The sequence below is a fragment of the Rhineura floridana genome, chromosome 14, assembly GCF_030035675.1.
Source record: "Rhineura floridana isolate rRhiFlo1 chromosome 14, rRhiFlo1.hap2, whole genome shotgun sequence".
Classification (NCBI taxonomy): domain Eukaryota; kingdom Metazoa; phylum Chordata; class Lepidosauria; order Squamata; family Rhineuridae; genus Rhineura; species Rhineura floridana.
In genome coordinates this window covers 19507520-19531528 of record NC_084493.1, presented here as the reverse complement: position 1 = coordinate 19531528, position 24009 = coordinate 19507520, and the positions used below count along the sequence as shown (strand labels likewise).

General features: G+C 43.6%; 1 protein-coding gene across 5 annotated transcripts in view; it reads left to right on the top strand.

Annotated features, from left to right (window-relative positions):
• The window catches only part of AKAP13 (A-kinase anchoring protein 13), a 333500-nt gene that overhangs the window by 86120 nt on the left and 223371 nt on the right, over nucleotides 1-24009 (top strand). For all 5 annotated transcript variants that reach the window (XM_061595982.1, XM_061595984.1, XM_061595983.1 and 2 more), the window contains exon 2: nucleotides 14364-14455. The gene's annotated coding sequence lies outside the window, so the exon portion shown is untranslated. The remainder of the gene's footprint in view (nucleotides 1-14363; nucleotides 14456-24009) is intronic.

Here is a 24009-nt window from a genome sequence, read left to right as displayed (position 1 = left end):
GAGTTTTATTTACTTGTGTTAAAACAAAGCAAAGTGGATTTTGTTGTGTGATTTTTATTGAAGCCACTTTGGAGTCTTTGGCTTGGGTCACATGTAACGTTGCACTGTGGTTTAGTGCTACATGCATGAACTGGAATGAGCCCGAGTGAAGCATCTGGCTGGTGCACTTGCCCATTTCCTTCTCCTGTAGGTGGGTAGAAGGATTTCAGCAGCATTTAATTTTCGCTTTCCAGGATTCTTGGCTTGTTACTTACAAGTTAAGAATTGTAGCTTAAAACAAACTATAATCAGTTTCAAAACAAGCCAAATTCAAGCTATGGGTTATGAAATTGGCTTGTTCAACTAGAGCTTGTTTTTAATCCAAAGGTTTTATCTGGTTGGTGAATCATAAACCAGGATTTATGGAAAGTGAAACTAAACTCTGAAGAAATCCTCCTACACACACACTCCCACTGTATGGGAGGAAGGGAACAGGGAGCATGAAAGCCCCATGCTTGGACTTCTTCAAGTTCATGCATGTAGCGCTGAACCATGGTTTCGTATTGGGTGAAGAAGCCCACACTTCCCAGAGTGATTTAACAATGAATCCTTCTTCCCAGAGAACTCTTGGAATTGTAGCTCTGTGTGGAGGAATAGGGGGTTACCTAACAAAACTCTCAACAGCCTTCACGAACTACAGTTCCCAGGATCCTTTGAGGGAAGCTATGATTGTTTGAAGTGGTATCATAGTGCTATAAATGTATAGTGCGGATGGGACCTTAATGAGTAGTAATTATAGATCAGGGGCTCCCACACTGGTCCTCGAGGTTCATTTAGGCGGTCTGTGAGATGTCCACATTAAATATTCATACTGATTTTTATTGTATTTTCTGTTGCTTCTTTTATTTTTTATGTATTTTTTGTATTACCATTCAAATTTTACAAAATGCAAATTGTAATATAATAAAATACAATATAATATAAGAAGTAAAAGAAGCTGTATTCCTCTGTAACATCTGAATTGGGGGAGGCTGTGCAAGCCCTGGATGGTGCCTGAACTCGGTGGTGGGCTGGATGAAGGCAAATAAACTGAGTCTGGATCCTAGCAAAACGGAGGCACTGTGGGTTGGTGGTTCCCGAGTTTGGATGATTGGTTAGTTGCTTGCTTTGGGTGGGGTCTTAAAGAGCAGGTGCATAGTCTGGGGGTGCTCCTGGATCCATCTTTGTCGCTAGAGGCCCAGGCAACCTCCGTGGCTAGGAGTGCCTTTTACCAGCTTCAACTGATAACACAGCTGCGGCCGTTTCTGGACCGAGATAGCCTGACCACTGTTGTCCATGCACTGGTAACCTCCAGGCTGGATTACTGTAATGCGCTCTATGTGGGGCTGCCCTTGAGGTAGGTCCGGTTTGCTGGTGCAAAATGCGGCGGTGAGACTGCCCACTGGGGCAGGGTATTGCCCACATATCCCCCCGCCGCTGAAAGAATTGCATTGGCTGCCCATTTGCTACCGGGGCAAGTTCAAGGTTCTAGTCTGGTGTACAAAGCCCTATACAGCTTGGGACCGGGATACCTGAAAGACCGTCTTACCCCTTATATGCAGATACCATCTTATCAGGAGGTTCATTCTGCACAACATAGGAAACGGACCTTTAGTGTGGTGGCACCTACCCTGTGGAATTCTCTCCCCTTAAATATTAGGCAGGCGCCATCTCTGTTATCTTTTCGGCGCCTATTGAAGACTTTCTTCTTTCAACAAGCCTTTTAAGTTGAGACCTATCCCAGTCTGCGTCTGTATTGGAATTGCTTTTAATATGTTTTTTTAAAACCTTTTTTCCCCTAAACAATATTTTTAACCCTTTTTATTTAAGATGTTTTTAAAGCTTTTTTAAATAATGTTTTTAAAGTTGTTCTGTTTTAATTTATTTTAAGATCTGTTTTTATGATGTTTTACAGTGTTTTTACTGCTTTTGTTTGCTGCCCTGGGCTGCTGCTGGGAGGAAGGGTGGAATATAAATTAAATAATAAATAAATAAAATAAGCAATAAAAATACAACTAAACATCATGCAGCATCTAGCACAGCTCAGTACAATTGCTACAACAGACAGAAAGATCATTAAGTGGTCCACTAAGGCTATCAGCAATTTTCAAGTGGTCCATGGGAAAAACATTTGGGGAACCATTGCTGCAGATGATCTGTTTCATTAAAAAAATTGCCTGAAGGATGGCAAAACTACATAAAAAAATGATCTTCAACCTCAATTTTTACTTGTAAAATATTTCATGATGAATAGTGCCTATATTTATGCCCGGGACTAGGAGTGTGGATTTATAAGCCACTGAACAAATAGTTCATGATAATCATGGGGGACTGGAATGCAAAAGTAGGGAACAGAGAAGAACTAGGAATTGTGGGGAAATGGGGCTTAGGAGACAGAAATGAAGCAGGAGAAAGACTTATTGAATTCTGTGAAACCAATGATTTGTTTCTTGCCAACACATTTTTTGAGCAACCAAAAAGACGGCTGTACACATGGACATCACCAGATGGTCAATATAGGAATCAAATTGATTATATAATTGGAAACAGAAGATGGAGAAGTTCCATACTTTCTGCAAAAACAAGACCAGGAGCAGACTGCGGTACAGATCATGAACTGATTGTATCGAAAATCAGAGTAAAGCTAAAGAAGAACAACAAAGCAATCATAATGCCAAAATACAATTTAAATAACATCCCAGAAGAATATAAAGATCAAATAAGGAACAGGTTTGAGGCTTTAAACTTAGTTGACAGAGAACCAGAAGAACTATGGACTGAAGTCAGGGACATAATCAGGGAAGAATGCAAAAAGACAATACCTCTAGTTAAAAAGAGAGAAAGTCCTCAATGGATGACTGAAGAAACTCTTGAAATGGTTCAAGAGAGAAGGAAAGCAAAAGCAAAAAGAGATAGAAACACGGTCAGAACCGTAAATGCAACTATACAACGAATAGTACGTAGGGACAAAGAAAAGTATTACAATAGTTATTGTATAGAAATAGAAAAGGACAACAAAATGGGAAGAACAAGAGCCCTATTCCAAAAGATTAGAGAAATGAAAGGGAAATTTAAACCACGAGTAGGGATGTTGAGTAATCAACAGGGGAACACACTGACTGACCGAGATGAAATAAAAGGAAGATGGAAGCAATACACTGAAGAAACAAATCACCAGGAACAGATGGCATACCAATAGAGATGCTACAAGCTACTGAGACTGAATCTGTCCAAATTTTGATAAAAATTTGTCAAGAAATATGGAAAACTAAACAATGGCACACAGACTGGAAGCTTTCAATATATATCCTAATTCCAAAGAAAGGGGATCCCAGAGAATGCAGTAATTATCGAACTATTTCCTTAATATCCCATGCAAGTAAAGTAATGCTCAAGATTCTACAACTATACAATTCTATAGACTACAGCAAAGCCTTTGACTGTGTAGATCATGAAACATTATGGAATGCTTTAAAAGAAATGGGGGTGCCACAGCATCTCATTGTCCTGATGCGCAGCCTATACTCTGGACAAGAGGCTACTGTAAGGACAGAATATGGAGAAACTGATTGGTTCCCCATTGGAAAGGGTGTGAGATGGGTGTATTTTATCACCCTTTTTGTTTAATCTATACACAGAACATATCATATGGAAAGCGGGATTGGACCAAGATAAAGGAGGTGTGAAAATTGGAGGGAGAAACATCAATAATTTAAGATATGCAGACGATACCATACTACTAGCAGAAACCAGTAATGATTTGAAATGAATGCTGATGAAAATTAAAGAGGAAAGCACAAAAGCAGGACTACAGCTGAACGTCAGAAAGACTAAAGTAATGACAACAGAAGATTTATGTAACTTTAAAGTTGACAATGAGGACATTGAACTTGTCAAGGATTATCAATACCTCGGCACAGTCATTAACCAAAATGGAGACAATAGTCAAGAAATCAGAAGAAGGCTAGGACTGGGTAGGGCAGCTGTGAGAGAACTAGAAAAGGTCCTCAAATGCAAAGATGTATCACTGAACACCAAAGTCAGGATCATTCAGACCATGGTATTCCCGATCTCTATGTATGGATGTGAAAGTTGGATAGTGAAAAAGGCTGATAAGAGAAAAATCAACTCATTTGAAATGTGGTGCTGGAGGAGAGCTTTGCGCATACCATGGACTGTGAAAAAGACAAATAATTGGGTGTTAGAACAAATAAAACCAGAACTGTCACTAGAAGCTGAAATTATGAAACTGAGGTTATCATACTTTGGACACATAATGAGAAGACATGATTCATTAGAAAAGATAATAATGCTGTGAAAAACAGAAGGGAGTAGAAAAAGAGGAAGGCCAAACAAGAGATGGATTGATTCCATAAAGGAAGCCACAGACCTGAATTTACAAGATCTGAGCAGGGTGGTTCATGACCGATGCTCTTGGAGGTCGCTGATTCATAGGGTTGCCATAAGTCGAAATTGACTTGATGGCACATAACAACAACAACGAACAAATAGTCATGTCCTCTCCTAATTAGTTGCTTGTACCGTTACCATAGAATCCTTTCTGGAAACAACCACTTAGACAGGCTTGTCCTGAGAAGCAAGGGAGTGACGATGGGATTGTTGAGTCACCAAGGCGTTGAGGTGTTGCTTGTGATTATTACAAAGCATATAAATATAACTGCCAAATGAGCACAATATTAGAGAGCCCTTTCTTTACACCCTTGCTCTTGCAGTGTGTTTCTGTTTACTTAGGCCTATTGAAATGCTTTTGGCTACAGCTGATCCTAACATTGCATCCCTCCAAATTTCCGAGGCCCATCCACAGTTTGCTATCAACACTAAGGCTGTGTACACACATCCATTTCAAGCACATCCCCCTCCCCTGAAATAACAGAACCTTGCAAATTGTCCTTTGTTAAACATGCTGGGAATTTCAGCTCTGTGAGGAGTAAACTGCAGTTCCCAGGATTCTTTTTTTTTGGGGGGGGGGAGATGAACTTTAAATGGATGGTGTGTAAGCAGCTTGAGCAGAAATTTTAGGGTCAGAGGGGCTATTATTATTATTGTTGTTGTTGTTAGATTTATATCCCACCCTTCCTCCCAGCAGGAGCCCAGGGCTTGAGTCACATCCTCTTAGACCTGTATTATTGTGCCCCAAATCCAGTTGGGTGTGAGAGAACAGTGGCTTACTAAAGGGAAATAAACTGACCACCTGTCCATTTGGGGCTGAGACCACCTGTGGACATCCCTCTTGTAATTTGGGGTATTCAGGAGGACAAAGGATGCATTAAATGGTATGGGAGCGGGGAGGGGGAAATGCCACAGAGGTGAAGCAAGGGTATGGCTAGGTGGCTTAACTTGCAATTTCCTTGTTAGTGTTAATGGTTGATCCTGTGTATTGTTTTGTATTTCATTTCCTCTTGTTTGAGGAATGAGTGGGGTGGGGGTGGTCAGAGGTGGGTCATCTTGAAGCCACTTCTTTTTCCTCCCTGTAAGAGAAATGAGCACATGGTGTTTTGGAAGCAAGTTGAGGGGAAACAAGCGCAGGTTCCTTGCGTTATGCCCTATTAATCACTCCCATGGTCACACAGAAAATATGACTTCACGAGAAATGGTTGGGCTGCTTCGAGCAAAAGGAGTTGGATTTTGTGAACTTGATCAAAAGGAGTTGGATTCTGTAAGAGGGATGATGGATTCTCAAATGGCATCTCTCTCTCTCTCTCTCTCCCCCCCCCCATGGGAGATTGTACAGCTTGTTACATTCTGCATTTTATGGGATTGCTTACATTGAAAGATGGGTTTGAAATAAGTATGCACACTGGGTCAGACGCTAGGACTTTGCTACCCTGGACTATCTAGCACAGTGATGTTTTGGGTCCAAGGGATTGCAAATGGAAGACCTTTAAGGCCCACCTGAGCCCTTATATCAGACTTCAATCACTGGGATCATCTGGAGGAGTGCGATTTCCCCCCTTCTGACTGATCTCAACTAGAAGTCAGGCATTTAGTGCCCCCAGTCCCATGCTGTGGAAATGCTTCCAGCAGAGATTCGACAGACACCCTACTCACTTTGACTTTCAGGCATCTCTTGAAGATATTTTTATGACAACAGCCCTTTGCAGCTGTTTTAACTTTCAGTTTTTTGATTAGCCAGTTATTTTAATCGTCTGTCTTGTTTTTAATGATTTCTGTTTTAATGTACACCTCTGAGATATTTCATGATATGGTGGTATGTAAATACTTTTAGAAATAAGACTGGCACCAAAAAACACACCTTTAATTTTCAGAGACAGTCTCTGCGCCTTCCACAGCTCCATAGGACCTTAAGGCCCATCCACAAATTACTCCTCTTCAAGAAAGGGTTGACTTGATGCCCCAAATTAAGAGAATGTATCTCGGTTATAAACTGTTACAATTACAGTAAGCACTCAGGGTTCTTCCCAGATATAGAATGGAATCCAAGGGAGTAGTGCCAGTTCTGTAGGTTAGTGTGGTCAGGCCTGTTATGCTACATTAATATATTTAAGAGTTTTGTATGCCACCCTTTCCCAATAGGCCCCAGAGCTGTTTACATCGGCAAAAATACATTTTTTTAAAAAAACACAATAGAATAGAAATTAAATATAATAAAAATAATAATTCTATCCTACAAGAGAAAAGGAAAAAGGCTGCACTAAATTGTTCATTGGTTCATAAAAATCTGGCTGCTGGGAGTCTGCCTTGGCCTGATTAACAGATATGTATGTGATCATTTATGTTTCTCCTGTCCTTGGGAGGGTGGGACTTGTTAATTGAAAATGTTTGTTTTCTAAAGCGCCCCCCACCTTTTTTGTTTTAATTGAAACACAACTTCTGCGTTTTCTTTGTCTGCCCCCTTGTCTGTTCACAATTTCTTCTAATTGTACAGGAAATTGACATGAAAACAGGATCCTTGTTGTTTAGGATTTAATCTGCCTCTGCTGCTCATTCTGCATCTGAACATCCCAAGAGATTGGTTACTTAGGTAGCAGGCCCCCTGAAAAGGCCTGCAAAAAAGAAAAAAAAAGAGGGAAAGAAGGTGGGGGCAAGGAGAGGATTTAAAATTAACTCAGCCTTTGCTGCTGACTTCTGTGTGTGTCTGTGTTTTGAGTCTTATGCGTCCCATCTACCTGTTCCTGGGAAGAACCTTGGTCTCCTTATCTTGCTGTTGCGTAAGTAAATCCCTCCCCACTTCTAAAGCGTAAACAATGGAAGAGGAATGCTCATAAATCTCTCCGTTTCTTAACCGTGCTTAAAAACTCCAGGAGCGACACATTCCAATCCGGTGTCCGCAGGCTAGTGCCCCCCTTTTTTTGAGGCAAGAAGTCTTCAAGCTTTGGGTTTCAACCACAGATTCTAAAACGAGAGGGCATGGAAATGTAAAGGCCCACACTGCTGTGCTGTTGATACTGCAGTTTTTAGGCCACATCTGCACTATACAGTTAAGGCAATATCATACCACTTTAAACAGTCATGCCTTCCCCAAAAGAATCCTGGAAACTGTAGTTTGTGAAGGGGGTTGAGAGTTGTTAGGGGACCCCTATTTCCCTCAGAGAACTACAATTCCCAGAGTTTCCTGGGAAGAGGGATTAACTGTTAAAACTACTCTGGGAATACAGTAGGGTCCCGCTTCCCGGCGTTCCGCTAATGCGGCGGTTTTCATTCCCCGTTTTAAAGCTGATTTTGCGCTTTTGTGGCATTTTCATGTCATTTTCGCACCCCATTATACTCAGTGGGGTTCCGCTTTACGGCGATTTCTGCTTTATGGCGGGGGTCCGGAACGGAACCTGCCATATAAGCGGGGCCCGCCTGTAGGGGAATAGGGGTCTCCTAGCAACTCTCAGTATCCCTTAACAAGCCACATCCCAGGATCCTTTGGGGGAAAGCCATCCATTTGAAGTGTTATGATACTGCTTTAAATGTGTAGTGCAGATGTGGCTTGTGTGTTGGAAAAGGACTTTCTCTTGGTTTGACACTTAGCCTCCATTGCTTTGGCTTCAGTGTAGAGTAGTAGCACAGGGAGTGTTGTGCATGGTGTGATTGTTTTCCTAAGAAAGTGAAGCTGTCTTGGGCTGTCATTCATAACCAGCAACATGCATAATGTGGCAGGTGGTGCATTGTGTGTGTGTGTGTGGGATTCTGTTACAAGGCCTGGTGAGGGAGCCCAGTTGGTGAGAACTGAGCCATCTAGTGAGTACAGCAGGGCCCCGCTCATACGGCAGGTTCCATTCCGGACCGCCGCCGCAAAGCAAAATCTGCTGTAAAGCGGAACGCGTTGACTAACATTGTCTGAAATGGTGCCCAGTGCCTGAAAAACGCCGTAAAAGTGGAACAAGCGCTGTAGGAGCGGGGCCTTTTTGCAATTGACAGCCACCGTATCGGTGGAACGCTGCAAAGCGGAGCGCCACAAAGCAGGGCCCTACTGTATAGGGCAAGTGCCATATGGGCCTTGCTTTTTCTGTTTCCTCATAGGAATGAATGAAAGTCAGATTGCTTTTGTAAGAGAAAGTAAAGGGTTGCATTACTTGATATTAGGCTGAAGTTGAACCATCTTTTGTAAACCAAAGCTAGGAAGTTGCCTTATACAAGTTCAAATTATTTGTCCAAATAGAGCTGGCTAACCTGTGGCCATGCAGATGTTGTTGTTGGACTAAAGCTCCCATCAGCCCTAGCCAGCATGGCCAATGGTCAGGGATGATGGAAACTGTAGTCCAACAGAGTCACAGATTAGCTACCTCTGCTTTACACTGATATTGTCTCCTCTCACTGGCATCATCTCTCCAGGGTTTTTGGCAGAAGTCTTTCCCACCACTTGCTCTTCAAACTAGAGATGCCAGGGATTGAAACTTGGTCTTTCCTGCATGTTAAATTGATGCTCTGCCACTGAGCTGCGTTTCCTCCTTCTCTGCCCGCCTGCAGTTCCTGTCACTTGGGAACAGGCAAGGGTTGGGAATTGGCTCTTTCACAGACCCTGCACACCAGGAATTTTTTCTCTTCTGTTGAAGGGTAGATACCATCACTCAGGGCACACTGGGGTTTTCTGTAGGAGCTGAGAAGGAATGTGGCACTGGATACAGAAATCCAGCTTATTCTAAGTCTGTAGAATTTATGGCTGAGTGGAGATGTGCACTGTGTGGGTAATGACTGCTAAAACTTTAGAAGCCAGGGGTGGCTGAATAATATTTCGAGTGCTTCAGTGCTGTGCGTGGCTATTCCATCTGCCCCCTCCCACCCCCATGATTGCCAAAGCCAGAATAAATTACTTAAAACTGTGGGAATTGCAGATTTGCATTGTTATATACAGGGTGCATAATTCAGATTTGCTTGGTACAGCATGTCAGTTGCTTGGGCATACAGTTTTAAAATATTTTTATAACCAGTTCCTGGTTATAGGCTGAACTTGCTTCCTATCAAGAGATGTTGATGCTACTTCTGTCTCGGTCAAATTGCTGGTTGCTTATAAGCTTTACCTAATAAATCCCCTTTGTAACGTGGTAGTTTGTAAGAGATCACTCATGGCAATAGGGTGAGGTTTATTTGTTTTTGGCTGCATCAATGGCTAGGGGAAAGGCAAGTTGTTGGAGCTGATGGCTATGAGCGTGAACCATAGTATCAGGATCTGGCTCTGGGATTGTGTGGTCCCTCTTTCTTTCCCTTCTCTCTTGTGAAACACCCCATCTCACCCCTTCTCATTCTCCTCTACCATGGTTGATACTGCATCGGGCTTGTTGCTAATCTTGGTTTAAAGCATCTTTAGAACCCAGTTCTTTTTGACCCTGATCTCAGTTCTTAAACCAGGGATGTAGACTTACATCTGCAGTGTGTGATGCCTACTTTACTTGTTTGCCTATCCGTCAGGTTACGATAACACTGACCTATTTTAACAAGGAGGGAGAGGGAGTCAATGGATTTCTGAGATAGCAGCAGTGTAAAACTCTTCCGGGTGCTCAAAACAAAATAAATAGCAAGTATTAATAACAATTCTGTTTTTCTCTGTGTCTGGGCTTGTCCACAGGGTAGTCGTTCTCGTCTTCTTTACCTACCTCCCCCATTAGCTGGAGCATTAAGCCAAAAACAGGAAGAAATATACCGTTTCACATGTGGGTCTGACCAAGTGAGCCCAGGCAAAAAAAAAAAAGTCTGTTGCAATACAGTGGTTGGTTTTACAATGCCACTGGACTTGTAATCTCCCCCCCTCTCTTTCTCTCTCTCTCTCTCCCCTTCCCTCCCTCCCTCTCTCTCTCTCCCCTTCCCTCCCTCCCTTTTCTGTGCCACCTGGGCTAACACCACTTGCTGTTAACTTGCCACTTGAAATACCATGGCGCAGCATGAGTTCTGGCATAGTTATGGGGCATCAGCTGTGGCCAGTGAACATGCCTGATAGGAGCTCTGAGAATGGTCTCCTACTGGGAGGAATGGCAGGATATAAATCAAATAAACAAATTAAATAAATAGTCCGAAGTCATGTGACACAGTTCTGCTGAAGCAAAGCAGGTTTGGCCCTCTGAGCTGTTGGAATGTATGAGGTTCAACTCCAACTTGGTGGGTTGAGGCTGCATGGGGTTAAAAAGGGTAGCTAGGGAGGAGACCTCTTGGTTGCTAGGCTATCCCTATCACTTTGATCTCCTGCTGTCTCTTCCTTCCTGCTAGACTGAAATGCAAAGGATATTGATCCCAGTTCCTTCCCGCCTTCCCAGTCTTCTTCTTCTCTCTCAAGAGGGGAGCAGACAGCTTTCCTTTGTCTCTCCGTCTCAACCAGCATGAGAGCTGCCCTGGGACCAGTGCAGACTGCTCCAACATAGCTAGTTAGCTAGATGTAGAACTCTTTCCTATCAAGCATGTACTTCCAGAATAAAGTAGTTATTTCTTATTTTGAAGCTTAGAGTCTCTGTCTGACAAATTTGCAGGGAAGGTAGAATCTTATCAAAGATTCAAACACACACACAGGCTCGCTCAAAACTCTCCGCTCTGCTACGCAACTCAATAGAATTCCGACATGAACTGCCTGGATGAGGAGGTATCTAGTTAAGAGAAGGGGTTGAAGCTCAATGATAAGGCACATGCTTTTGCGTGCAGAATGTTCCAGGTTCAGTCCATAGCACATCCAATTAAACGGATTAGGGAGCAAGTACCGGGAAGGACTTGTTTCCTCTTGAGACTCTCTACATGGCCACTGATAGCCAAAGAGGACAGCGCTGCCCTAGATGAATGAATAGTCTAGTCTGGTGTAAGGCAGCTTCCTATGTAAGCTCTTCTGAAGCTTTGTATATGTTCTCTCTCTCTGCTGCTAAGATGGATGGCTGTACAATAGAGCAGCTTTTCCTAACCTTAGGGACCCCAGATTTTTCTGGACTGCAATTCCCATAATTCCTGACCATTGACCATGCTGCCTGGAGCTGATAGGAGTTGTAGTTTAACATCTGGAGGCCCAAAGGCTGGGAAACCCTGCAGTAAGAGTTGGGAACCATATATTTTTCCAGAGGGCGGAAATATCAAATTGTGGCCACCCTTCCATGGACCATATTTGACAGGTGTTTGGGGCTTCCCACCCATGAGTCATCTGATGTTACATGAAGTTGGATGGTTCCACCCTAGCTGAAAGCAGCGTGGCTTGCATTGGCACCAAATTTAAACAGGGCTGAATGCAAGCCGCACTTTCAAAGAAACAATAGGGAGTGCACTCTAAGACTCCCTGTTGTGCCTTTGCAGCCATAACCTGTCCCTCATATGATGCCAGGAGGGTGTGGCCTGGGCAAAACACCATCCCAGGCCAAAATTGGAAGACCTGGAGGGCCCAGTTAGGCCCCTGGGTTGGAGGTTCTCCACCTAAGGTGGACTGCTATCATCAGTTTGACTCCTTAGTTCATAATAACTTCTCAGATATGATAAAAGCCCTGCCATGGATTACTGAGTAACGTGCCCTGAGAATGGATTTAAGTGCAAAAGGTTTGTGTAGGGCTTCCTTTCCCCTCTCCTTTGTTGTCCAAGCAGCTCCGGTTGCACTGCTGCAAAAGATACCACAAGCACAGCAAATGACGCAGTGCAGGCTTTGTTATTGGAATTACCTTCTCCTTGGTGAGTTTGCTATAATCCTTGCAGTACAAATTCGGGGTTACTTGCATTGGAGATAAGAAACATAGGAAGGTGCCCTTAATCCCCAATCAGGCTATTTGTTATGTGGTCCAGCACTGCATACTCTGACTGGCAGCGGCTCTTGCTGGGTCTCAGGGGATGACTTTCCCATCAGTTGCCACCTGATTGTTTTTATGGGAGATGCCAAGGATTGAGCCTGGACATCCTGCATGCAAACCATAGTAATCCTCCACCCTCCAGCCCACTGTGTGACCCTGATACTCACGGAGGGTAGGAACATCTTGTTCTTACCTTGCATACCTGTATTCCTGCTTCAGAAAAGTGCCTTCAGTCACACAGCAGTTAATGAGAAATTGCATTGCAGACCTTAATCCCCAGATGTAAGGTGCTCAATGCCTGCAACTCTTCCTCTTTCTGGACTGGTAACTTGTGGTGGCTTGCTCTGGGCAGTGCGTTGCATGGGAAGTCCATGACCAGCGAGGCTTCACTTTTAGAGTGGCTGACTCACCAGTCAATAAAAGAGGCCAAGAGCAACATTGACTGGTGACTTTTGTTGATGACTAGGGTAGTGTTTGAACAATGGGTCACCGTATAACTTTTCTGTGAAGTTGCTTGTGTTTGGCTAATGTTTTCTACAGGATTTTGTAGAAAGAGCGTTTAAGACTTTAGTTAGGCGAGGCATCCTCTGATTGTTTGCAACTGCGTTTATGTATGTTATTGAGGGCCAAATGAGGGTGTTTGTATTTATATATAAAGATGAGATTTTGGAGAGAAGGGGGCAGAACTGAACTCTCTGTGGCTTTTCTTCCCACTTCTGGTGTCAGGACTGGAGGGAAAAATGTGTGAAGCAAAGGAGAACATAAATAGAGGTAAAGTGGGATGGAGGAGGATTCAGGTGTTGTCGTCCATCTGTAAAAAAAAAAAACCCTGGACTTTCTGTAATCCTTTATGTATCAACTGGGAAGTTGTGGGTACAATGAACATGACTGCTCCACAATTTTTAATTTTTAGTTAATTTATATATTGCTTTTTTGCCAAAATGGCTTCTAAGTGGTTAATGGCTTCTATGCTCATGTGTAATTCATCCTTTGTTTCCTTGCCCTTCCTTCCTTCCTTCCTTCCTTCCTTCCTTCCCCTATCCTGCTCGCTACTAAAATCTAATAACAACATTTATTACCCGTTCTTCACCCAAGGTCCCAGGGCAAGTTACATCAATTTTAAAGTACAGCATTAAAACAACCTCAAATCCCAAAATAGAGTGAGTCCTTAAAAATATGTCTCAGGTGTCAAAGGCTAGAGTAAAGAGATGCATCTTCAGCACTCGCCTAAAACAGTATAGTGAATTTGCCAGACACACCTTACTGGGCCACCACAGAGAATGCCCTCTATAGTTCTCATGGTAGTGGTAAACCCATGCCTGGGGTGTACCACTTAAAACTGGGTGGGTGCTCACATGGTTGAAGAGTGCCCTTCCATGTAAAAAGGTTCCCTGCACGTAGAAAGCTAGTGTGTCAGGGACCTCTGGCATGATTGTTTTCTATGAGGAGGCAATGTTTTTGTACAGAGCAGCAATCCATTTGAGCCCCCCCAGTGCAATGTTATGCAGTACGATCAAGGAGGGGTGTATGTGTGTGTGCGACCACACTAGTGAGAACCTGTCCAAGTGACACTTAAATCTGCCTCACAGCAGTTTTCCTTTGAAATAATTAGCTCTTATATTACAGTTTAAAGATGGGGAATATCCCTGGGGTAGATTTTGCAGCAGAATTACTGTTGGGCAATGAGTTTATTTGTATTATAGCTTCACTGTGTACTTCTTATAATACTTTTTTCTTGTACACTGCTTAGGGATATTTTTATATATTAAGCGGTATAGAAATAGTCTAAATAAATGATGAATGGTGGGCTCATACCCTTTGTATCTGCATTAATAATATGAGTTTTTATTCCGATATTGTGGGACTGGGGTACAATTGTCCTGTTAAAAAAACTGATGTATGCCATAATTATATAGGCTAGACCAGCCTTTCCCAACTAGTGGGCCACCAGATGTTGTTGGACCACAACTCCCATCAGCCTCAGCCAGCATTGCCAATGGTCAGGAAAGATGGGAATTGTGGTCCAACAACATCTGGTGGCCCACTGGTTGGGAAACGCCGGGCTAGACATTGTATTGCCAGTAAGTTATATGCTTTACTTATGTATAATTACCCCCCCTTTGCTCTTTTCTCCAGGACTTGTCCATAACTTATGGTGATTTTCTGAGCCTGATTCTTGGGGTTTTGCAGAAGTTGCTGGAGCCTGCATGCTGCTTCATGCAGTTACAGTAAGTTTTTTAAAGATTGGAACAGAATAATGTATACTTTTTTATAGAGACTTTTGATTGATCTGAGACCGCTGTGAGAACAGAATGCTGGACAGATAGACCTTTGGTCTGGAACACAGGAAACTGCCTTATAACAAGTCAGACTATTGGTCCATCTAGCTCAGTATTGTCTAGTCCAGCCTTTCCCAACCGGTGTGCCTCCAGATGTTGTTGGACCACAACTCCCATCAGCCTCAGCCATTGGCAATGCTGGCTGAGGCTGATGGGAGTTGTGGTCCAACAACATCTGGAGGCACACTGGTTGGGAAAGGCTGATCTAGTCTGACTGGCAGCAGCTCTCCAGGGTTTCAGGCAGGAAGTCTTTCCCAGCCCTTCCTGGAGACGCCAGCGATTGAACCTGGAACCTTCTGCATGCAAAGCTATGGGTCTGCCCCAATCCAACAGGTTTCATATGTTCTCCTTATGGGCTCCTTTGGGAGGAAGGTCGCAATATAATTCCAATAAATAAGCAATACATTCTCAGATGTTAATGCTATATTTATTTATTATTTGATTTATATCCCGCCCTTCCTCCCAGCAGGAGACCAGGGCGGTATAACACATTTAGTGGGCTAGGATCCACAGTACTTAGTTGTGCCCAAGGGGTTATATCCACTGAAAGTAGACCACTGAAATTAAGGACCAGGACTAACTTAAGCCCATCAATTTCAGTGGGTGTACTGTAACTCATTTGGGTACAGTACATTGTCTGGGATTTCTGACTCCTGAACAGCAGAACCATGAGCTGTTGCTCAAGCTGCTTTTGAAAGCCCCCCCCGCTGAGTTCTCGAAAGTGTTTTGTTATGTTCCATTGGGGACTGCTGTTGTAGAAATGCAAGCCTAAAGCCCCCTTAGATGTTGGAATTTGCAGGACTCCTGGAGGGCCTGGCCTTCTGGAGGCACTCTGTTTCAAGAGGTAGCGATGGCAACCAGCTTGCCTGGCTTTAAAAGGGGTTTAGACTAATTCATGGTGCATATGGCCATCAATGACTCCTAGTCATGATTGCTTTGTATTACCTCCAGTATTGGAAGGAGCATGCTCTGAATACTTGTTGCTTAGGTCCTGCTGGTAGGCTTCCTATGGCATCCGATTGGCCACTGTGACAACAGGATGGTGGACCAGATGGACCTTTGGTCTGATCCAGCAGACTCTCTTTACGTTCTGTGGAGAAGGCTGCTGGACAGTCATCTGTCGGGAATGCTTTGATTTGGATTCCTGCATTGAGCAGGGGGTTGGACTTGATGGTCTTATAGGCCCCTTCCAACTCGACTATTCTATGATAAGGCTGCCCTATGCTAAGTTAGACCATTGGTCCATCTAGCTCAGGATTATCTGAATACCAGTTACTGGAGATGACGAATGGGGAGAGTGCTGTTTGGTTCAGGTTCTGCTTTTAGGCTTCCCAAAATGGACACCTGATTGGCCACTGTGAGAACAGGATGCTGGACTAGATGGGCCACTGGCCTGATCCAGTAGACTCTCCTTATGTTCTTAGTCTTCCAGGGGCCAAAAGTCACTTTTATTTCAGTGTAGTTAACATGGATGATCCTTGTGAACTTACACTGGGGAATGTTTGTTACTAGCTTAAACAAAAAAAGTGTTTTTTAAGGAGCATTTGAACAAAATATTGTGGTCTTTTATAAGGAGTCAAGAGTTGAAATATTTTGCCCTTGCCAGTACCTTATTCTGCCCCCCCCTTGAAGTGGGCATACTCCAATGGGGGGGGTAGAAGTGGGATTTGTTAGATAGCTTCCCAGTCTGTCTGTCCTCCGCTTATTCCAACTAAAGCCGTTTCCTCCCCTCTTTTATCTGAAGTGTCAAGTGTGAAGGAATGTTTATAGAAGAATTGTGAGATAAGTACACGCAACCTCCCATCATCTTTCATACTTACTAATAGCAAACTCATTCTCTGATGCCTATTCCTATGCCACCCAAACAGCACTGTGCATACACAAAAGCAAGGTACAGTAGGGCCCTGCTTCCCGGTGCTTCGCTTCCCGGCGTTCCAGTAATGCGGCGGCTTTCATTCCCCATTTTAAAGACGCTTTTGCCGCTTTTGTGGCATTTTGGCACGATGCGCCCCATTATACTTAATGGGGTTCTGCTTTACGGCGATTTCCGCTTTACGGCGGGGGTCCGGAACGGAACCTGCTGTATAAGCGGGGCCCGCCTGTAGTGTCAGACTGCAATCTCCAAGGTGTGCAGAAGTACAAAGCAAGGAAGAACAAAAGCCCCTAATGAGGACTGAGCATGCTCAGTGGGCACAGAATGCTGGGGGCAAGAGCTGGTGGGGGATGAAAACCAGTGAGGGAGAGGCGGAATGGAGTATTGTGGAGGAGAACATGGCTGGCTGGACCTTTGAATGTGAACAATCCATGCTCTTGCAGGCCCCACATGTGTAAATATGTGTGAGATATACCCAGGTTACGATACACTATTTAGATTATTCATGATTTCATTTTGTTTATTGATATGTTAGATAAATTTTAAGTAATTATTATTTTTTGCTTATATTCTGGCTTTCCCCCATCATGACATCCATCATGGCTATCCACAGGTGATTCACAGCAGTTTCCCATCCAGGCACTACCCAGATTCAGATCTGCTTGGTTGCAGCAAGGTGGTGGCCTCATGTGCCAGATTAACAAAGTGCCTTACTTAAAGAATCAAGTGTTATTATCGGACAAACTAATTTAAATGCTGCCCAAGTTCTAGGTCTGATTTAGCGTGGTGTAGCTGCTCTGTTGATAGGTGTGAGGTGTTTGGCTCTTTATAACTGTTAATTAATTAAAATTAATTTCATTATGCAACTAATTGTAAGCTACTTCAAAATATTTGCATCTCAAATATTGTAAAGGTTAACTTGGGGCCTAATCTAGAACACCGTTTGGGTGAGGGAATGGCAGATGTGGTATGTCTTTTTACATAGCAACACATCCAAGTGTGGTTGCTGGAGATGTCAGTCCAGGAGAGAGAAGAGCAGCCTTTAATTCTGTTTGATTTCCTTTTATTGTCCAAATGGAAAGCAGAAGGGATCTCTCTTCAGCCATTTATAGAATTTGGGATAGGAAATAAATCCTTTGCTGGAACTAACTCCAAATGAATGATTCCTTTCGATAAGTTTGACAGAAAACTTAAAAATTGCTTTAGAAATGAATCAAAACTCTCTTTCGTAAGAGAAATTGATGCATCCTGACATCTTTGGATGTTGGAATCCAGGAGCTGTATAAGTTCAGCATGAGAGTAAAATTATTGATTGTAAATTAATCTCTTTGGAACACAAGTTACTACTGAAATAGGCCCATAATAGTTTACTTTCCTCTTTCTTTGGAAAACTGAAGGGATCAAGTAGAGGCTGGGAATCTTTTTCAGCCTGAGAGCTGCATTTCCTAGTGGTGAGTGGGCCAGAGGCAAAAGTGATTGTATTAAAATCTCTAAGCAGTTTATTTAAAATATTAACATTATCAATAAACTGTTAAAAACAAGTAATTAAAAACATTTTAAAAAATCATTAAAATTAACAATAAGTTAAACAGAGATTATCTGTCTGGATAGGCATGCCTAAACAAAAATGTTTTAAGCAGGTGCTGAAAAGAGTACAGTGAAAGCGCTTGCCTTATGTCAATAGGCAGGGAGTTCCAAAGTGTAGGTATTATCACACGAAAATATTGATTTTTTACAAGCATGGAAAAAGTATTGTGGCGCTTGTAATAGTGCTAGTTGCACAGATCAAAGTAGTCAAGTGGGCACATATGGGGCAAGGTGATTCTCCAAGTATTGTATTCCCTGCAGGTATCCCACAAGTCTTGTATTACGATTATTTGCCACCTTAAAAGTTTATTATACGGTATCCTGTGTTTGTATGCAGTTGTCCATGAATCTATGGAGGGGTGTTCCAAGAAATGTTGGTACCCAAGACAAACTCAAATAGTACCTTCTCTCTCTAGATGTAATCTACCTTGAAATTCCTGTGCAAAAGTTTCTTTGGAATGAATGGAAGTTTTTTTTAAAAAAATTCCTTTTCTGCTACTCCCATTCATTCCAGTGAAAGTTGGCACAGGAGAACTTCCTGTGTATTGTGCCCCATGTTAGATCAGTCTTCCACTCTGCCGCTGTACTGTATCATGGTTGGTATACCCCTGCCTTTGCTAGGCCACCAGTGATCACTGCTCATAGAAGATACTTGAATTTGTTCATGCACCTAATTTATGACAGAGCTGCTCCTCATGTTGTGATTCTACATTCAGTTGTGTAATCACCCCAGAGTACTAATGTAAGTGCAATGATTTTCAGCAATTGCACTGTGACATAATGTGCCGTCCTAATGAGTAAATATTAAATATTAGGCACCGTCTCTGTTGTTTTTTTAGTGCCAACTGAAGACCTTCCTCTTTCATTGAGCCTTTTAAGTTGAGACCTTTATCCCAGACTGCATCTGTGTGGGAATTGCTTTAAAGTTATTTTAAAGATGGTTTCTATTGTTTTATCACCTGTTTGCTGCCCTGGGCTTCTTTGAGAGGAAGGACGAGATATGGATTTAATAATTGATTATGGTGGTGGTGACGGCAGCTAAATTTTCAACAGGAGAGTTTTCTTTCTGTCTCTCCTCTCACTAGGGTTTTGCTTTTGTTGACCTGGCAACACTGAAGATATTTGCCATATGCTTTTCTGCCCTTTGCGCAAATCTCTTGGGGGTCAGTTTTCATGAACTGGATTGGTTGCCCTTCATAGTACAAACCCATTTATCAGTTAGAAAGATGCAGGCAAATTTTTATCCAGCAAAGTCATGCGTTACGTGCCTTGTGCTCTTTCGGTTTCTCCTCCAATTTAAGAATGAGAAATTGAATTGCAGACCAGAGGGGTTTATTTCAGCGGTCTGTTATTTTATTTTGTAGGTTGGTTTTTACATTAAGGCAACATTGCTGTATATCTGGTGTGGGGAATCTTTGGCCTCCAGATGTTGCTGAACTACAACTCCCATCAGCCCTAGCAAGCATAGCCAATGGCCAGGGATGAGGGGAAGTTGTAGTTCAGCAACACCTGGAGGGCCAAAGGTTCCCCACGCGTGCTGTATAGAATTGATAAATGCATTGTCATAGAATTATTTGTTTGTGTTTCATCTGTCAATAATTACAGCGCATGTCAGACTTGAGCCCAAAGTTGGTTTTGAACTGGAGACCTGCGGGATGTTTGGTGGAATTCCTTTAATTGAATTATACCTCTGCGTTCTAGTTCTAGGTTTATACCTTTAGCACATAAGAGAGAATTGTAGCTTGGTGGTAGAGCAGTTGCTTTGCATGCAGAAGGGCCCAGGTTCCATTCCTGGCATCTCCAGGTGGGCCTGGGAATGTTCCCTGTCTGAAATCCTGAAGAGCTGCTGCCACTCAGTGTAGACCGTACTGAGCTACAAGGAGCAAATGATCTGACTTTGGTACAAGGCAGCTTCCTGTGTTGTAGGGGAGAGACCATAGCTTAGTAGTAGAGCCCTTGGTTTGCATGTAGAGGGTCCCGGGTTCAATTCCTGGCATCTCCTGGTAGGGCTAGGAAGGATTCCTGCCTGAAACCCTGGAAAGCCACTGCGAGTCAGTGTAGACAAGACTGAGTTAGATGGACCAGTAGTCACACAATCATAGAATAACAGAGTTGGAAGGGGATTATAAGGCCATCAAGTCCAACCCCCTGCTCAGTGCAGGAATCCAACTTAAAGCATAGTCTGGCTCGGTATAAAGCAGTTTCCTATGCTCCATCCCACGATGGCTTGTAAAGACCAGCCAAGGAAGTCTTCTTGTACCCAATAGGTCAGACCAGGCCAGGAGATACTACTACATGACAACAGCAAAAGCTTCTGGGTCATTCTTACTAGCTAGAGCAACTAGGGACCTCCCATTTCTGGTCATAGGCTGCCTTTGCTTTGATCTGCTGTCATCATCTTCACAGGATGCGTAGTTGGATGTGTGAGCAACCTTTAGCACTGTTTGCTCACTCCCCGGTATCTCCAGATGGAATGAGAAAGACTCCTGCCTGAAACCTGGGAGAGCTGTTGTCAGTCATTGACAGTGATACTGAGCTAGATGGGTTGACAGCTTCCTATGGTGCGACTGGGTTTGTGTTTGTTTTAGTTTGAGGATGTTTAGACTGCCTTGCAGGACAGCTTCCTCTCTCAAAGCAGCTTTACGAAACATACAATACCATAAATACCACAGTTCCAATACATAACACTATTTAAAACGCAGATTACACACCACAAATTTCCCAGACCATCAGCAAACTGCGCTTTATGATCTTTCATAACGCTGTTCAGTCCAGTATAAAGAACAATCAACAGTCTTCAAAAACCAACCATCTAAAACCGATAAGCTAAATACCAGCAATATCTTGAAAAGAATGATATCTCTTAAGTCACTGGAAACAGATGTGTCCTTTTTGAAGGCCATATGTGATCAAACACATATCCCTTGGGTGGGAGAGTTCCATAAGCCAGGGGCCACTGCTGAAAAGCACCTGTCTCTTGTGCCCACCAGTCTAACTGATCTTGAAGGTGGGCTAATGAGGAGGGCTTCCGATGTTGATCTTAAGGCATGGGCAAGTTCATATGGGTGCAGGCCAGGGGTAGGGAACCTCTAGCCTGTGGTGTTAATTAGGCCTGGCACGGATCTCAATTTCACCCATGAGGCTTATTACCCCCTCCCAAACAATGCCCGCCTCCTGTCATATGTGATGTCAGGTGTGGGGTAAGTAGGGATGCAAATGATCTTTCGGGTGCTGACAGCAAGGCCCAATGGCATCAGCTGCATTAAGGTGTTTCCTTTTGGGGGCTATTTATTTAATTTGTATCCTGCCCTTCCTCCCAAAAGAGCCGAGGTTGGCAAACATCAGCATGTTAAAACAATGCCATCTAAAATACAATAAAAACTTTTAAATAAAATTTGGGCAGGATATAAATCTAATAAATACATATTTAAAAACCACCTAAAACATCTATAAGCATTTAAAAGCAATCACAAACCTTCACAGTTACTAATTTCGAGGTTGCCATGACCTGTATCTATTGGCTATCCAACATGCAGCCGAGAGACTCGCTGTCGGCACAGACATCGAGCCCAGCCCTCCATCAGTTTGCAAGCAAGGTTTGGACTCAAACTGCACCTACAAACAGGCATTTTTCCTTTGCAGAGTTATGCCTGCAAACTGACTCCATTGATTGGTAGTTATAGTGAACCCCTTTGAACCTTGACATGTGGTTGGTCCTGCCCACCTGTCAAATTTGGCCTGTGGGGACTGGGTTGTTGAGATCCAGTCCCTCATCCCTGATGTACGTGGTCCTTCAAATAATCTGGCCCTAAACATTTGTACAGTAGGGCCCCACTTTGCGGCACTCCGCTTTACAGCGTTCCACCGATACAGCGATTGTCAATTGCGGAAAGGCCCTGCTCTTCCGGCGCTTGTTCTGGTTTTACTGTGTTTTTCGGTCATCGGGCGCCTTTTTTGTCAATGTAAGTCAATGCGTTCTGCTTTGCAGCGGCGGTCTGGAACGGAACCTGCCTTATGAGTGGGGCCCTACTGTAGGTCTTTAAAGGTCAAAACCTTTGAACTGAGCCAAGAAATGCACAAATAACTAGTGCAACTGGTACAATATTTCTGAGCTAAACAGTTGGGACGTATTACAGTAATCACCTGTGTGGCTGTATTCAGGACAAGTTGAAGTTGCTTAGTCCTCCCCAGTGACTATTGGGTTGCTGCTGTTTTTCAGTTTGAAAGTAGATGGAACAAGTCTGTCTGTTAGGAAAGAGTCACAAGCATAAAAACAGGCATAGAATAGAGCTATCTTGCTTTCGCTTTCCGTTCCGCAAACCTTTCTAAAGTAGTTTGAGACACAGCGGCCAAGCAATTGCGTATTCTCTATTCAACTGTGTATATCAATACTTGTAAAATGGCGAGCACTGTGTTGCAGATTCTGAACAAGGGAAAGAGGCTTATGGCGAGGGTGAGCTCAGTCAGTATTATTAGAGCCAGCTGATAATTCTTTCATACACCCGTTACCACATTGATAATTTTCCTATTTTATCTGAAATTGAGTGTAGACGGGGTGAGAATGGTGAGTAGCATGCTCTTGGTGCCTGGCAGGGTTTTTAAATAGGTGTGTGTCTTTTTGGGTGGGGTGGGGGAGACAGAAGTAGAAAGGAAGAAAAGCCAGATGCTTGGATTCAAAGAGGAGGAAAGCTATTGCTGTCCTCCATTCCTGCAGAGGAAGGTGGATAAGAATTATGTATTACTGAGACCTGGGTGAGCGATCTGGGAGGTATTAATCTCTCCCAGTTGTGCCCACCTGGGTATTCGGTTCAGCATCTGGGTAGATCCGAGGGTCGGGGAGGGGGAATCGCTGTGGTCTATAGAAGTTCCATCCCTCTTGTTAGGCACCCTATCCAGATGGCTAATGGTCTAGAGTGTCTGCACATAACGTTGGGTCAGCGAGACAGACTGGGAATTCTGTTGGTGTACCGTCCACCCTGCTGCCCAACAGCCTCCCTAACTGAGCTGACAGAGGTGGTCTCGGATCTATTGTTGCGTTCCCCCAAACTTTTGGTATTGGGGGATCTCAACATTCATGCTGAGGCCGCTTTATCTGGAGCAGCTCAGGACTTCATGACCTCCATGACAGCCATGGGGCTGTCTCAATTTGTTACTGGCCCTACGCATGTGTTGGGGCACACTCTGGACTTGATTTTTGCCACTGGATTAGGGGATGGTGATCTGAGAGTGAGGGATTTTTCATCTATTCCTTTGTCATGGTCAGATCACCGCCTATTAAGGTTTAGACTCACACTGTTTTCTCCCCTCTGCAAGGGTGGAGGACCAATTAAGATGGTCCGTCCCCGGAGACTAATGAATCCTGAGGGTTTTCTGATGGCTCTAGGGAATTTTCCGGCTGATAGAATTGACGGTCCTGTCGAAACCCTGGCCATGCTGTGGAATACGGAAATGGCCCGGGTAGTTGACACGATCGCCCCGGTGCGCCCTCTCCGTTGCAGAGCTCAATTGGCTCCCTGGTTTACTCCGGAGCTAAGAGTGATGAAGCAAGAAAGGAGACGGCTTGAGTGCAAATGGAGGCGAACTCCCGACGGCTGTAATCATGCACTTGTGAAGCTCTCTACCAAACTCTATGTGAAGGCAGTGAGAGCAGCAAAGAAGCAATACTTTGCTGTCTCTATTCAGTCATCCCTTAACCGCCCAGCGGAACTTTATAAAGTTGTCCGGGGACTTTTACACTCTGGTCCCCAGGACGCAATAACACCATCAATTGCCCGCTGTAATGAGTTTGCGCGACACTTTCGTATTAAGATCATGAACATCCGCCGGGACCTTGACTCCATTATTGTAGCAGTTGATCCTAATGAGGTGTCCAGAGCACAGTCTTGTCCTGTTTTATTGGATGAGTTTCAGTTGGTACAGCTCGAGGATGTGGACAAGGTGCTTGGACAGGTGCGGGCGACCACTTCTGCTCTGGATCCTTGCC